At 44.8% G+C, this 13,260-nt stretch overlaps 1 pseudogene; it reads left to right on the plus strand.

Annotated features, from left to right (window-relative positions):
* The first annotated feature begins 1,644 nt into the window (after positions 1 to 1,644).
* On the plus strand, positions 1,645 to 12,535 carry LOC100147139 (butyrophilin subfamily 2 member A2-like; annotated as a pseudogene).
* Positions 12,536 to 13,260: the final 725 nt, after the last annotated feature.

The following is a 13,260-nucleotide window of genomic DNA, read 5'->3' on the forward strand; positions in this document are numbered from 1 at the left end:
GCTCTTAGCCCCTCACAGCCCTCTGTTCTGTCCCTTCCCAAGAGCAACCCAGTCTTGGGAGGAAACTGTGGAGCCAGTGCTAGTGTGTTAATTGCACAGTTTTGAGATGAATCAGAAAGGAATTAGAGGCCTCCAAGGGAAGCATTTAGACTCTTGAGGGAAATGTGAATAAATGTGTCTCAGGAACATTATTCTTGAAGAAATCCATACAATGGCCTGATTGGGGTCTGCGGGGCATGGGAGGGGAGCACTGTGTGGGTGTAAGGGGTGTTGGACTCAACAGGTGCATCTACTGGCAGAGGATGAAGCCCAACTAGAAAGTCTTTATTTGCTTCAGATTTCCTGCACCACCAGAACGCCACCTCCCTGAGAGAAAGGGGTTTGCCTCTCAGTAGCCTCAGCATCTCTCCCTCAATGATTTTTGAATGAACAACAAGGCGTACAGTCTACTGCTGCAGCTGCTGTCTTGCTTCATTCTCTACCCCTCCAACCACTCCCTATGTTCCCCCTTATCTCTGCATGCCCCCAACAAGAAGAACAACGTGAATAAGATTCCTCTGGCTTTGGAAAGCAGGTTGTTCATGTTTACCTCATCACCTCCCCACCACCAGCCACGTCCACTATTACATACACACTTCTACACATAGAGGTCTCTCCTCTTGCTTTGCAGGAAGGCCACAATCCACAGGGAATCTCAAGGTTTTACAAATAAAAATGCAAAGTGTCTTGCTTCTGAAAACAGAAAAAGAAAATTAAAAGCCCATTTCATCTCAAAAGGCTATCCACAGCTGTTGGATTTAAATTCTTAAACTCTTTCTGTGTAATTTACCTAGTAACTGGGAGAACATAGGGTCAGGGATACCATTGGCTGGATGACCCACAGCTGGCCAATCCTGACTTCTAAACCATTTGTTGGAAATACTAGGAGTTTGTGGTCACAGAGTGGACCGGGTCCCAGGTCTCACAGCCCCGCACACGATGGCTAGTGAGAGATGAGTAAAATCTTTTTCTTTGTTTTCTGGTTGTGACTGCACCTGTGAGCAGTTTAGAGCTAAGAGGGTTAAGGAGAAAATCATCATTTGAGCATCAGAGGAGAAAAGGAAACCAGAAGTTAATTCTAGATGGTAGGAAAGGGAAGGGAAGCTCTACACCTCTGGGGTGTGGGTGGGGTAGTAAGTGGAGGAAGAGAACCTGTTGGGGAGAAAGGCAAGATGCCCAGGAGATGGGAAGCTTCCTGGTGTCAAGGTTCTCCAAGACTAGCTTGACCTGGGGTCCCACAGCCTGATTCCTGGGGAGGTGTGAGGGCTGGGAGGGAGAGTATGAAAGAATATGAAGCAACAATTGAGGAAACTCACCTCTAGCCAGAGAAGTGAGCCAAGGAGGGTAGAAAAATGCCTCCCTTATCCTTGTATTGTTGGCTTCTTCCAAGGAATGTTTAATAAATCAATCTATTGGGAGATAACTGAACCTGGAGAGAAAGGGGGCTGCCCAAGACCGGAGTTGGGGCACTGATGATACCAACACAGGTTGCAGGAAAGTTTGACCTAGATCAGAGCTGTGGTGCCAAGTCTCCTTGGCTGATTTATCTGTGTCTGTGCCCCTAGGTCTCTGGTCCCTGCCCCTCATAACTCATCTTTGATGCTTATGGAGCCTGTTGCTTCCCTGCCCTTTTCCCCGCCAGGAAGAACCTCCTCCTCAGCTTGTTTGCACTGGTCTTCGGTAGGGTCCATGCCACCAGCTCCTATCAACTTCTCAGAAAGGAAAATCGACACTTCGGTTTGCAAAACACTGCAGTCTGAAGAAGTGCTGCAGCTGTGTTCACTCATCCTTTCCTTCTGCCCGTGCTCATTGAATTTATACCAGTGGTCCCATGGAAATGCAATGAGAGCCACACTGCCCAGCTGCATACACAATTTTAAGTATTTTAGTACCTACATTTACAAAACTAAAAAATAAACAGACAACAATCTTTTTTTTCTTTTTTGAGGAAGAGTAGCCCTGAGGTATCACCTGCCAATCCTCTTCTTTTTGCTGAGGAAGACGGGCCTGAGCTAACATCCATGCCCATCATCCTCTATTTTATATGTGGGACGCCTACCACAGTATGGCTTGCCAAGTGGTGCCATGTCCACACCTGAGATTCGAACTGGTGAACCCCAGGCAGCTGAAGCTGGAACGTGCACACTTAACCACTGAGCCACCTGGCCAGCTCTGAAATAAATTTTAATAATATATTTTCTTTTCTTTTCTTTTTTTTTCCTTGAGGAAGATTATCCCTGAGCTTACATCTACTGCCAATCCTCCTCTTTTTGCTAATGAAGACTGGCCCTGAGCTAACATCCATGCCCATCTTCCTCCACTTTATATGTGGGATGCTGCCACAGCATGGCTTGCCAAGCCGTGCATAGGTCCGCACCTGGGATCCAAACTGGTGAACCCAGAGCCACCGAAGCAGAACGTGTGAACTTAACTGCTGTGCTACTGGGCCAGCCCCAACAATGCATTTTATTGAACCTCAAATGACTAAAATAGTATTATTTAAATTTTAATTAATTAAAAATATTAACACTGAGATATTTAATATTTTTTATTCTAAATTTTCAAAATTGTGTGTGTGTGTTTTACATTTCAGAACATTTCTATTGGGACTAGCTAGTGGCCACAATATTGGACAGCTCAAGTTTATGCTACACTCTGGGCTCTGCTAGATTGGGGAATGGAAGGAAACCTCTGTGAGCACAGCGTCAGTGTATGCTTCTCAATGTTTGTTCAGGGAGCATTAGCAGCCTTAGGAGACACTCCTATTAGGTATCTATTGCTGCTAAGAAGTCATGGCTGCTGACCCCCAGAGTTCTCAGCCCAGGAAGCCCCTGTGGCCTTAGAAAGAATATGACTGAAAGAATATATTAGAAATGGAAAAAGAATCTGTCTGTGCCCTGGAATATGCACTTCTTTTCCTGCCTTAGATATGTGATGGCTGGTGCCCCGGTCTTATTCTACCCTTTGTTGAACAGACCAGGTTACTGTCATGGGGCCAGCTGACCCAATCCTGGCCATGGTGCGAGGAAACAGCACATTATGCTGTCATCTGTCACTTGAGAAAAATGCTGAGGACATGGAGGTGCGGTGGTTCCAGTCTCAGTTCTGCCCGCAGTGCTTGTGTATAACGGTGGGCGAGAGAGGACAGAGGCACAGATGGAGGAGAACCAAGGAAGGACAACCTTTGTGAAAGAAGAGATCAGCAAGGGGAGCGTGGCGCTGATCATCCACAACATCACAGCCCACGAAAACACCATCTACCACTGTTATTTCCAAGAAGGCAAATCCTAAGATGAGGCCATGATGTGCCCGTGGATGGCAGGTGTGTCATTTTATTTTGTTACACTGCTTTTTCACAGTTTTACTCTTGGGGAAACTTTCTCTCCTAACCTCACGTCCATCACAGACCAGCAGATATCTTCCTAGAATCCCCACTACACAGGGAGGGTGGTTTCCTCCTGCCCAAGGGCCAAATATGTGGGTTTGCCCTGCTAAGGTGTGGGCATCACCTCTTGAGAAGCACACACAGAACTCAGCAGTAGCCTTGCACAGGGAGAATGTTGAATCTCTACAGATCCTTCTTATGTTTACTTCTTGAGGCTCTCTGAGGGCATTCATCAGTAACATGTTTTAGAATCTAGGCATTTTTCTTGTGAAATGTAACACACACAGAAAAACTCATAAGACGTTAATGTAGAGATTACTGAATTATTATGAACGATAATCTATATAACCACTACTCACATCAGCACAGAGAACACTGCCTATTCCTTACTTGTGTTAGTTTTCTAGGGCCGCCAGAACAAAATACCACACACTGAGTGGCATAAACAACAGAAATTTATTTTCTCACATTCTGGAGGCTGGAAGTCCAAGATCAAGCTGTCAGCAGGTTTTGTTTCCCGTGAGGCTTCTCTCCTGAGCTCACAGATGGCCACCTTCTTGCCATGTCCTCAAATGGTCCTCCCTCTGTGTCTTCTCATGGCCTTTTCTCCATGTGTACACATTCCTGGTGTCTCTCTGTGTGTCCTAATCTCCTCTTCTTACAAGGACTCCAGTCAGATTGGATTAGGGCCCATTCTAACAGCCTCATTTTAACTCAATTACCTCCTGAAAGGCCCTATCTCAATTACAGTCCCATTCTGTGGTACTGGAGGGTAGGGCTTCAACAGGAATTTTATGGGGAAACAGTTCCGTCCATAATATGCCCCTTCTCAAAATCCCCAACTGAAACATTGTTCCTAGGAGTGGAAGTGATGTGTAGTGAGAAATACTTATTTTCATGCTTAATAGATACTAGAAGTTTGTTTTTCAAAGTATTTATACCAATGCACACTCTCACCAATAGTATATGATATTCCTCAAATTTTTCTTCAGGTCCAACGACAAGTTTTTCCCATATGATTTCAATTCATTCCTTGTCTGTAGTCAGTGGTTTTCCATGACTGTGAGAATCAAACAGCATCCTTGACCCTTTTCACCTCACTTCCCTTCTTTTATCCTCAGTATATATAACCTGCTTACATAAGATGCATTTTCCTTATTTATCCTGATTATTGTTTTTCTTCTACTACAATGTAACATTCATAAAGGATTTCTCTCTGTTTTGCCTCTGCTGTATCCACATCTTTAGAACAGAACCTGGAGCATAATAGTTGCTCCAGAAATATTAATTGAATGAAGACATGAATCTGCTCCATGAGCTGTAAGAGGTCATCATGCCTGAGCTATTCTATAATCTACACCTGAGGTCTGTTTATTTAACCTTTGCCCATGGGCCTCTGATCTGTCCATGTTTTAATCATCTTTGAGGTGTGCATTAGTCAGGATAAGCTAGGTTATCCTCTGTAAGAAACAGCCCTCAAATCTCAGTAGGTTAACATAACAAAGGTCTATTTCTAACACATGAAATGCGTCCTCTGTGAGTCTGGTGGGCTCATCTTCATACAGACCTCCCTCAGGGACCTGGAGCTGTGTGGTCACCTTCACAGAAGGAAAGAGCCCACAAATCACTCACTGGCTCCTAAAGCTCCTGCGTGTGAGGTGCTCACATTACTTATACTCATATTTCATTGACCAAAGCCAGTCAGCGGGTTGTGCCTCACTGTATAGGAGAGGGAAATACAGTCCTAACTGTGCACCCAGGGGAAATGAAAATGTTGGTGGACAGCTCTAAGGAGCACTCTTCAGGCTTTTGTCACTGGACATTCTTTTAAAGCTTCATAGTCCAAATCACAACCAAAACCAGTCAGCATCTGACTCACACCAGCAGATATTCATCACTGTCCCTCCAGAACCTAGCAAATTGCTTGGCCCCTAGTGGGTACTTCATAAATAGGTATTAAATGAATGAGTGAAAAAAAAAATTCCTGGAATCAAAATTTCAGAGCAGGAAAACTATCCTTGGGCTTCTTCTCATCACAGACATTCATAAACTCATTTAACAAATATTTAACAAGCATCTCCTTTGTTCAAGTCAGTATTCTAGAAACCGAGGACAAATCAGAGAACAAAACCCAGGAAGATCCCTGCCCTCCTGGGGCTCCCATTCTAGAGGGTGCAGAGAGCAATAAATGAAGTAATTACTTGAACCGTATTTATATCAGATGGTGATGAGTCCTGGAGATAAAAGAAAGCAGGGAGGGGTTGACAGAGCTGGGGGCATGGAGATAATCTAACTATGAACAGAATGGTCTGGAAAGCTTCACTGAAAAGATGGCAACTGAGCCAAACCAGAATGAACTGAGAGAGTGAGTTGCACACCTCTGGGGCTGACTGAGAGGACCCGATGAGAAATCCCATCCAGCACAGAGCCTGGCATGTGGCTTCTTGATGGAGAACTGTGTACTTTATCCTTCCTACTCTATGCTTTGGAGAGTGAGGGGAGGCACTGTCAACAATTGCGCCGGGACAACTGGAATAAACAAGGACTGCCCAGCAAATGACAACATGTGGACATCTCACTTCTTGACAAATATTAATTTGGCCTTTTTTCCCTTTCCCCAAATACTGATTGTAGTGAGAATGACTCAAGTATAAATAGATGATTTTATGAAAGTATGATCAACTACTAAACCTGTTGGCCCCACAGAGAAAAAGAGTGATAATTCAGCCAAGAGGATTGGGTCAAGGCTACAAAAGAGAAGTGGTCTTTAACCTAGGATTTCTAGAAGTTCATTAATAATGGCTTTAAAGTATGACTTCACTCTCAGAGTCAGTGTATTACACTTTAAAAGAAACATTGGAAGACTGGAAAAGCCTTGAAGACAGATGAAAATCAATGGCATTTCAGTCCATCAGATCAGTGGAAGTGAGGTTTGGGGACAGTGCGACCTTCCCAGGGGTCTTCAGATCATAACTGGTTTGAGACCCCATCTTTGTTGCTCAGAAGGGCAACCTTGTATCTGATTAATACACAGCATTGTTAGAGGAGTTTTTCTCAACCTGGTGTCCTGACTATTTGCAGCAACAATGCAGAGCTGACAGTGTGGGTGTGTGTGTGGCAGGAACCCTCCACTCTTTCCTTGTAACAGGACCCTGGCCTGGCCTGCCTCACTCTGAATTGAGTTGTGTAGAATTGTTTGTTTGTTTATTGTTTTTGTTTGGTTAGCAGGCTGGCTGGTTTTGTCCTTAAGCCTGTTATCTCATGCTTGCCATTATCGAATCCCATGGAACGTTTTGTAGAATTTCTTTCCAACTTGCCACATTATTTTGAGTCTTATCCACTTCTAAGTTTCTGTGTGAGCCTTTCAATTTTGCAACTAGTCTTTTTTTTTCTGCTTGGAAAAAATCAAATTGATCAAGAAGCACTAAGACTTAAGTGATTGCTTTAATTTTGTCTTTAGTATAATTTGTTGGATAGGCTTAGCAAGGGAATTACTTAAACGCAGTTCGGATGATGGCTGGACATACGGCTAAAGGGACAGAGCCTCCCGGGACCATGCACTTGCAGCTCTCTCACACCTAATATTTCTTTACTGAAGATTCTTTTAAAGATGGAATAAGCTATGAAGAATCTGGATTCTTAGGATTTTTGATGGTGTCCTGCTGATGTTGCAGAGGTGATATTGTTGTCTTGAAGATCCCAGGATCATCCGGATCTTTCTAACAGGTGAATATTGCCAAGAGACTATAAGAAAATCACATAATTAACTGAGCCCCTGGGAGGTAAACCTCTCTGAATTGGCGTAAGTGCTGGCTTTGCATGCCAGCTCTGTCAGTTCCCCTAAAAACCAGTAGCCCTTTATGATTATCAGATAGCTGTGGTAACGTGAAGCCCTAAACCAGGAGAGACAGAACAGTCTCTTGAGGTCAAAAAGTTTCTTAAGAATCTGCCAGTCTGACAGGTTTCTGTCTTTATCATGTTAACCTAGAGCTTCAGACAGCTGATGCTATTGAGAAGCCCTCCCAGGGCTGAGAGTGAAATTCTCAAACTGCTTGTTTCAGGTCAGAGTGGACAGACTGACACAGAAGTGAGAACACTAATATCTCTAGCTGAAGGAATCAATCAACAATCATTTATTAGGCGGCAGATGCTTGGTACTGTGCTGGAATCTGTAAGTGGAACATAAAGAGAAGTACAGTGTAATCCTTTCTCCTTAGAGATCTTGTAATTTATTTGTCATATTGGTCTCCTGGTGTTCTCCATTGTCAAGGTTTTCTTCAGTCTCTCATTCCTTCCTTTGCTCCTTCTTGTCTTCTCCCTTCCTTTCGCTGTCCCTCCCTCTTTTCTATCCTCCCCTCCTCCCTTCACAGAAGGGGTACTGCAGGAATGTATAGAATAGGCGTAATCACTTTCTTTGGACACTGGTCACTGGCTCTCTACCTCCTTCCCTTAGCTCTCACCATTAAGAGCTGATCTTCTAAGACACTTTGGCTAAGACACCATTATCTTTTTATCTGGGTCCTGGTCTCTCTCCTTAGGCCTGAGCTCTATGCCCCTCATTGAAATGAAGGTCCACAAGGATGGAGGCATCTGGTTGGTTGGAGTTCACATCTGTAGTGTGGTACCCAGACCCCCGAGCAGTTTTGAGGGACCCCTATGGTGAGATCATGCTCACTTTGGAGGAGGCTTACACTGTGGATGCAGACAGCCTCTTCATGGTCTCCATGGCTGTGAGCATCAGGGACTGCTCTGTGAGGAACGTGTCCTGCTCCATCAGCGACACCCTGCTTGGTCAGAAGAAGGAAACTGTGATTTTCATTCCAGGTTAGTTCCTTGACCTCTGCAGGCTCATTGTGTGGAGGGAGGCAGGATCCCCAACAGATAGATTGGAGGCTGGAGTGGGGATGGGGAGGTAGGGGTGTGGGGTGGAAGGGTCCGGAACCCTGAAGGGCTGGAGGCTACAGCTGAGCTGAGGCCTCTTCCCTTGTCACAAGGGGAAAATCAAATCGTCTTAAATTACATTAGTAGGAGCTTCTTTGAGGGTAAATCTGATAATTTTTTCTCTGATATGGTCCTCATCCTGCAGTAATTTTTATACATTTAGAAAAATCATAAACATGGAGAGTTGTATGAGCGGGAGTCTACACCCAGAGGTGCCGCCTGCTGAAGCCTCCCTTCCTGCCCATGGCATTTCCCAAGGGACAGAGCAGAGAAATTCTCTATCTACAGACTTTCATAAATTCATTCAACAAATACTCAACAAGCATCACATATGTTCAGGAAGGTTTCAAGAACAGTTCTATAAACTTAAGATAAATCACAGAAGAAAATACTCAAAGAACCCTACCCTCATGGGACTCAAATTCAAGAGCAGTAGAAGGTGATAAATGAAGTAATTAAACAAGGGGTGAAATCATTAGTCAAACTGTGGATTATATCAGATGGTAATAAGTACTGTAGAAAAAATTAATTGTGGTGGTGATAATGACTGCTAGGGCATGAGGAAGTTGTAATGGTAAACAGAAAGGTCAGGAAAGACTTGATGGAAAAGGTGGCTGTTGGGCAAGTGAGCCATGAACCATGCAGATATGTGAGGACTGAGCAAGCCAGGTAGTAGGCATAGCATACGCAAAGGACCTGAGGCAGGAACATGTATGGCAGTTTCAAAGAACCCCAAGACAGAGGTGTGGCTGAAATGGATTGAGTGCAGGGAAAGTTGGAGGAGATGAATTCAGAGAGGTAGTAGGTCCAGATCATATGGGGCAATGTTGGTCACAAATGGACTTTGGATTTTAGTCTGAGTGAGATAGGAAACATTGCAGGATTTTGAGCTAGTAATAATATAATCTCACTTAGGCTGCTATACCGAGGACAGACTGCAGATGGTATGGGCAGAAGCAGGAGGAGGGCATTGTAATATTGTAGGTAAGAAGGGTGGGTTGCTTGACCAAGGATGATGACCATGGTGATTCACGATGGCTGGTTATTTTTATTCACCCTGGTCCTTCTCATGGTGACTCCGGGTGTTTCTGCTTCTTATCTCCTGGGCCCCCAGCCCTGGCAGTCACTGTAGGGTGACTCTTTCTCTCTCTGGGGTTTCTGAGAGAGAAGCCAGGAGGCCAGGGACCTTGGGGAGCTCTTTAGTTATGAGTCCTGAGGGGAGCTCTCATCCCAGGTCTCCTTTTTCTCACTAAATGGGACTTTTCTGTCTACCCTTTCAGAATCATTTACTCCCGCACATCTCCCTGGATGGTGTCCCTGGCTGTCGTCATGCCTACTCTGTTCTTCATTGCTTGGAGCATCTGTCTTATCCAGAAATTCCACAGGGAAAAAGAACTTCTCTCAGGGTAAGAAGAGTTAGAAAATGAAATGAAAGAAATTGCACAGAAGGAACTGTGAAAAGAACATGTGAAAAAGAGAAAGGATGTCACATAAAAGTAAAAGAGTAGGTTCACTGTCATGTTGAAAGAGTAGGTTCCTGTCGCTGTTAAAAGGGCAGTTCACTGACACCCAAAGGGCACAGCTCTGACAGCCAGAGGCCTGGGAAACAGAGAGGAAATGAATAGAGGCAGCAGCAAGGGCTTGGGACTCTCATGTCCTAGGAATTAATCCTCAGAGCTTGCTTCCATTCTGCAGGTGTTGCATCCATTCAACTGGTACATGATGCACTATATTGTTGAACAAAAGCAAACCTAAGTCTGCTCTAATAATCTCCAGCTCCCTGATCTTATTTCATTTCTGGTATCTTAACAATTCCCTGGGCAAGGGGGAGGGGTGACAGTGGTGTTCACAGAAAGAACCAGTCTGCTGTATATTACCAACTCAAATTCTCTTAGTTCCTATATTGAGGACATTCATTTGTTTCTGTTTACTATTTCAGAGCAACTTCAAGAGGAATTGCATACATTTAGTATGTCCTGAACTACTCCGGGCACTATTTGTCTTCTGCTTGGTTAGCCATTATCTCATGAAGCTCACCTCTCTGTCTGTCCAGTGTAGGATGGAGAACAACCCTCTCACATGCTGGTGAGCACCTCTGACAATCTCTTAGATCCTGAGCTTCCTCCTCACTAGCCAGCCAACAGGACACATTAGAGGAGATGAACGAGGGGTCCCAAAGCTGGCTGGAGGAATGCAGAGGACTGGGATCCTCTCACTGTCAGTATCCCACCCAGTGCTGGATCACAGCTCTTCTGTCAGGGAATCCCCACAGCTTTCAATAAACTCTATGGCTTAGTTCCCACCACAGTATATTTTTGAGAAAAATTTAATCCATGATTACAGAGGTCTATCATACATAGTGGAGCTTTCCAAAGGTTACAGTGTAGTAGTTCTTGCTCTGTGGATCCTGGATTAATTTGAAAGAAGACTATACTGGCTTAACTATTTATAACCTAGGAGATGGTATAGACTGCACAGTCGAAGAGCCATGTGTGAGAAAGGCAATAAGCTCCCCCAAGCCTGTCTCATGGGTGCAGACAGGTGCCAGAAATGCCTCCTGCTCCAAGACAACACTGATGCTCTGTGTGTAGCCTGTGAGGGGAGGGGAGGTGGGCAAGTAGGAGAGCAGAGAATCCACTTGCCTGGTGCTAATGAGCACTCTGCATTTTATGATTTGTCACCGTCTGCTCAAAAGCACCAAAGAATCCAGGCCTTACCAGATACCATGGCACTGGGACCTTTCCTCCTTCCTCTTTTCAATTTCAAAATTGTCACGGTCAGACATATCAACTTGGGGAAAGGAGAAAGTCATTTTAACACAATGGAAATGTAGATTGACTAAGTAATAATGACTGCAGATGGAAGAGTCTGCAGAATGTCAGGGTCTGAAGCATTTCCTACATCCAGAGGGGTCACAGCTGCAGACTCAGACCCATGTTGTTAAAGCAAAACTGGATGGAAATAGTTTCCACTCCCTTTTGCCACACGTACCTCTCAGGCAACAGGTTGACATTTGAATTTTTTATCCTCCTTTTTTCCCTTTGAAAGTTGCCCTTGTTAGTCATTTGAATCACTTATCATCTGGTTAAACTAGTAGAACACAGAGGACCAATGAAGGGACCCTTTGCAGGGAGAAATTGGCCTTAATTGCTTCACAGGGAGAGGGATAGTGCCTCTTTGTTGATTTATGCCAAGTGGGAAAGTTTCTAACTCCAGAGAGTCCCAGAGATCTTATGTCTTGAATAGAAAAGGATGCAGATCTGAGAATGTTGAGAGAAAGTGGGAGCCGTTAATTTCACTTCATTTTCTAAACTTTTCAACATTTCCTAGAGCACCAATTATACTTTTCCTGAAGTAACTCTCCTGTCACTCAAGAGACAAGTTCAACATCAGTCATTCTCAGGCTGTGAGCTGCCTGCGACCCAGGATCAAGGGGCCTTCATGGAAAAGGCTGTCACATGGGATCTCCCATCAGCTTTCTGGGAACTCTCTGGAGACCAGGAATTGCACAATCTCCTGAGACCCCCAAGCCTAAACCTGAGTCTTCCTCTGCAGCTGATGTGATCCAGGACCCAGACACTGCTCATCCTGAGCTCTTCCTGTCAGAGGACCAGAGATGCATGACACAGGGCCCCTCCAGGCAGAGTTATGTCTGACAATCCAGAGAGATTCAACTGTTAGCCTTTTGTCCTGGGCCTGGAGAGCTTCTCCTCGGGGAGACATTACTGGGAAGTGGAGATCGAAACCTGATGGTGTGGGTGGTGGGAGTTTGTAGAGACAGTGTGTTGAGAGGAAAGGGGAAGCCTCAGAATGGCTTCTGGACCTTTGGAGATGTTTAGAAGCCATAACTGGGCCCTATCCTCTCTTGAGAAGATTCTCCTCCTGACAGAGTGACTTCGCCAGATGGACATCTTCCTGGACTATGAAGTTAGAGATATCTCCTTCTATAATATAAGGAATAGTTCGCACATATAGACCTGTGCCCTTTTGCTCTTCTCTGGGCTCCTGAGACCATTCTTCAGGCTGGGGTCTGATGACAGGCCCCTCTTCATCTGCCCAGCATTCACAGGGGCCGAGGGGGTCATGGTGCCTGAGGGCGGCCTGATCCTTCACAGGGCAGGGACCCACCGCAGCCAGCAGAACGAATTCCCTGGCCTCAGAGCCAAGTAGAGAAGCTCTGGCCATCTCTACTATCACAGCACAGCACCCCATCGAGGAAAATGGACCTTTCTTCCCTCCAGTCACATAAGGGAACTTCCTCCAGAGGCCACCTCGACTCCCTCTTTAGGCCCCAGCCCCATCTCTCCCTCATTAGGCTATTGCTTTAGTAACTCATTTGCTTGTATCCATGGGGCAGGGTCTCATCTCAGGTGAAAGACTTCAAATGTAATGGAAAAGAAGTAGAGCAAATAAGGTTTTAAGTCATATAATGATGACAATTTCCCTCTCTCTCTTTTTTTGTTCTTCAACTAATGGTTTGAATCTCTCCCCCTTTCTTTCAGGCACTAATTCCATTCTTTCAAGTTTGCAAATGTGAAACCGATAAGGGCCTTGCCTAGGAGCAGCTTGTCTGAAAAGGGATAGGGTTACAAAGTCAGCAGGCCCTGGGCATCTGAAACTGAGTTCCTAGAGGACATCCTGAAGTCAAACTTCTCACTCAAATTCCACAAAGTGGCCTCAGGTACAGACTATTTTTGAAACAAAGATAAATAGGATTTAAAGGCATGTGCTTTATTCAGTGCCTGTGGCAGCCTTTACAATTGTTTTATTAGTTAGGAATTACCATCCCTGGAGCTGAGACTAACAATTCTGGAGAGAGGTCTCTTTTGGCTAACAATAACGCCACAGAGAAAAAAGCAAAAATGAAAACAAGCAGAAGAGATTGCAACATTTAA

The sequence above is a fragment of the Equus caballus genome, chromosome 20 (assembly GCF_041296265.1).
Source record: "Equus caballus isolate H_3958 breed thoroughbred chromosome 20, TB-T2T, whole genome shotgun sequence".
Lineage (NCBI taxonomy): Eukaryota > Metazoa > Chordata > Mammalia > Perissodactyla > Equidae > Equus > Equus caballus.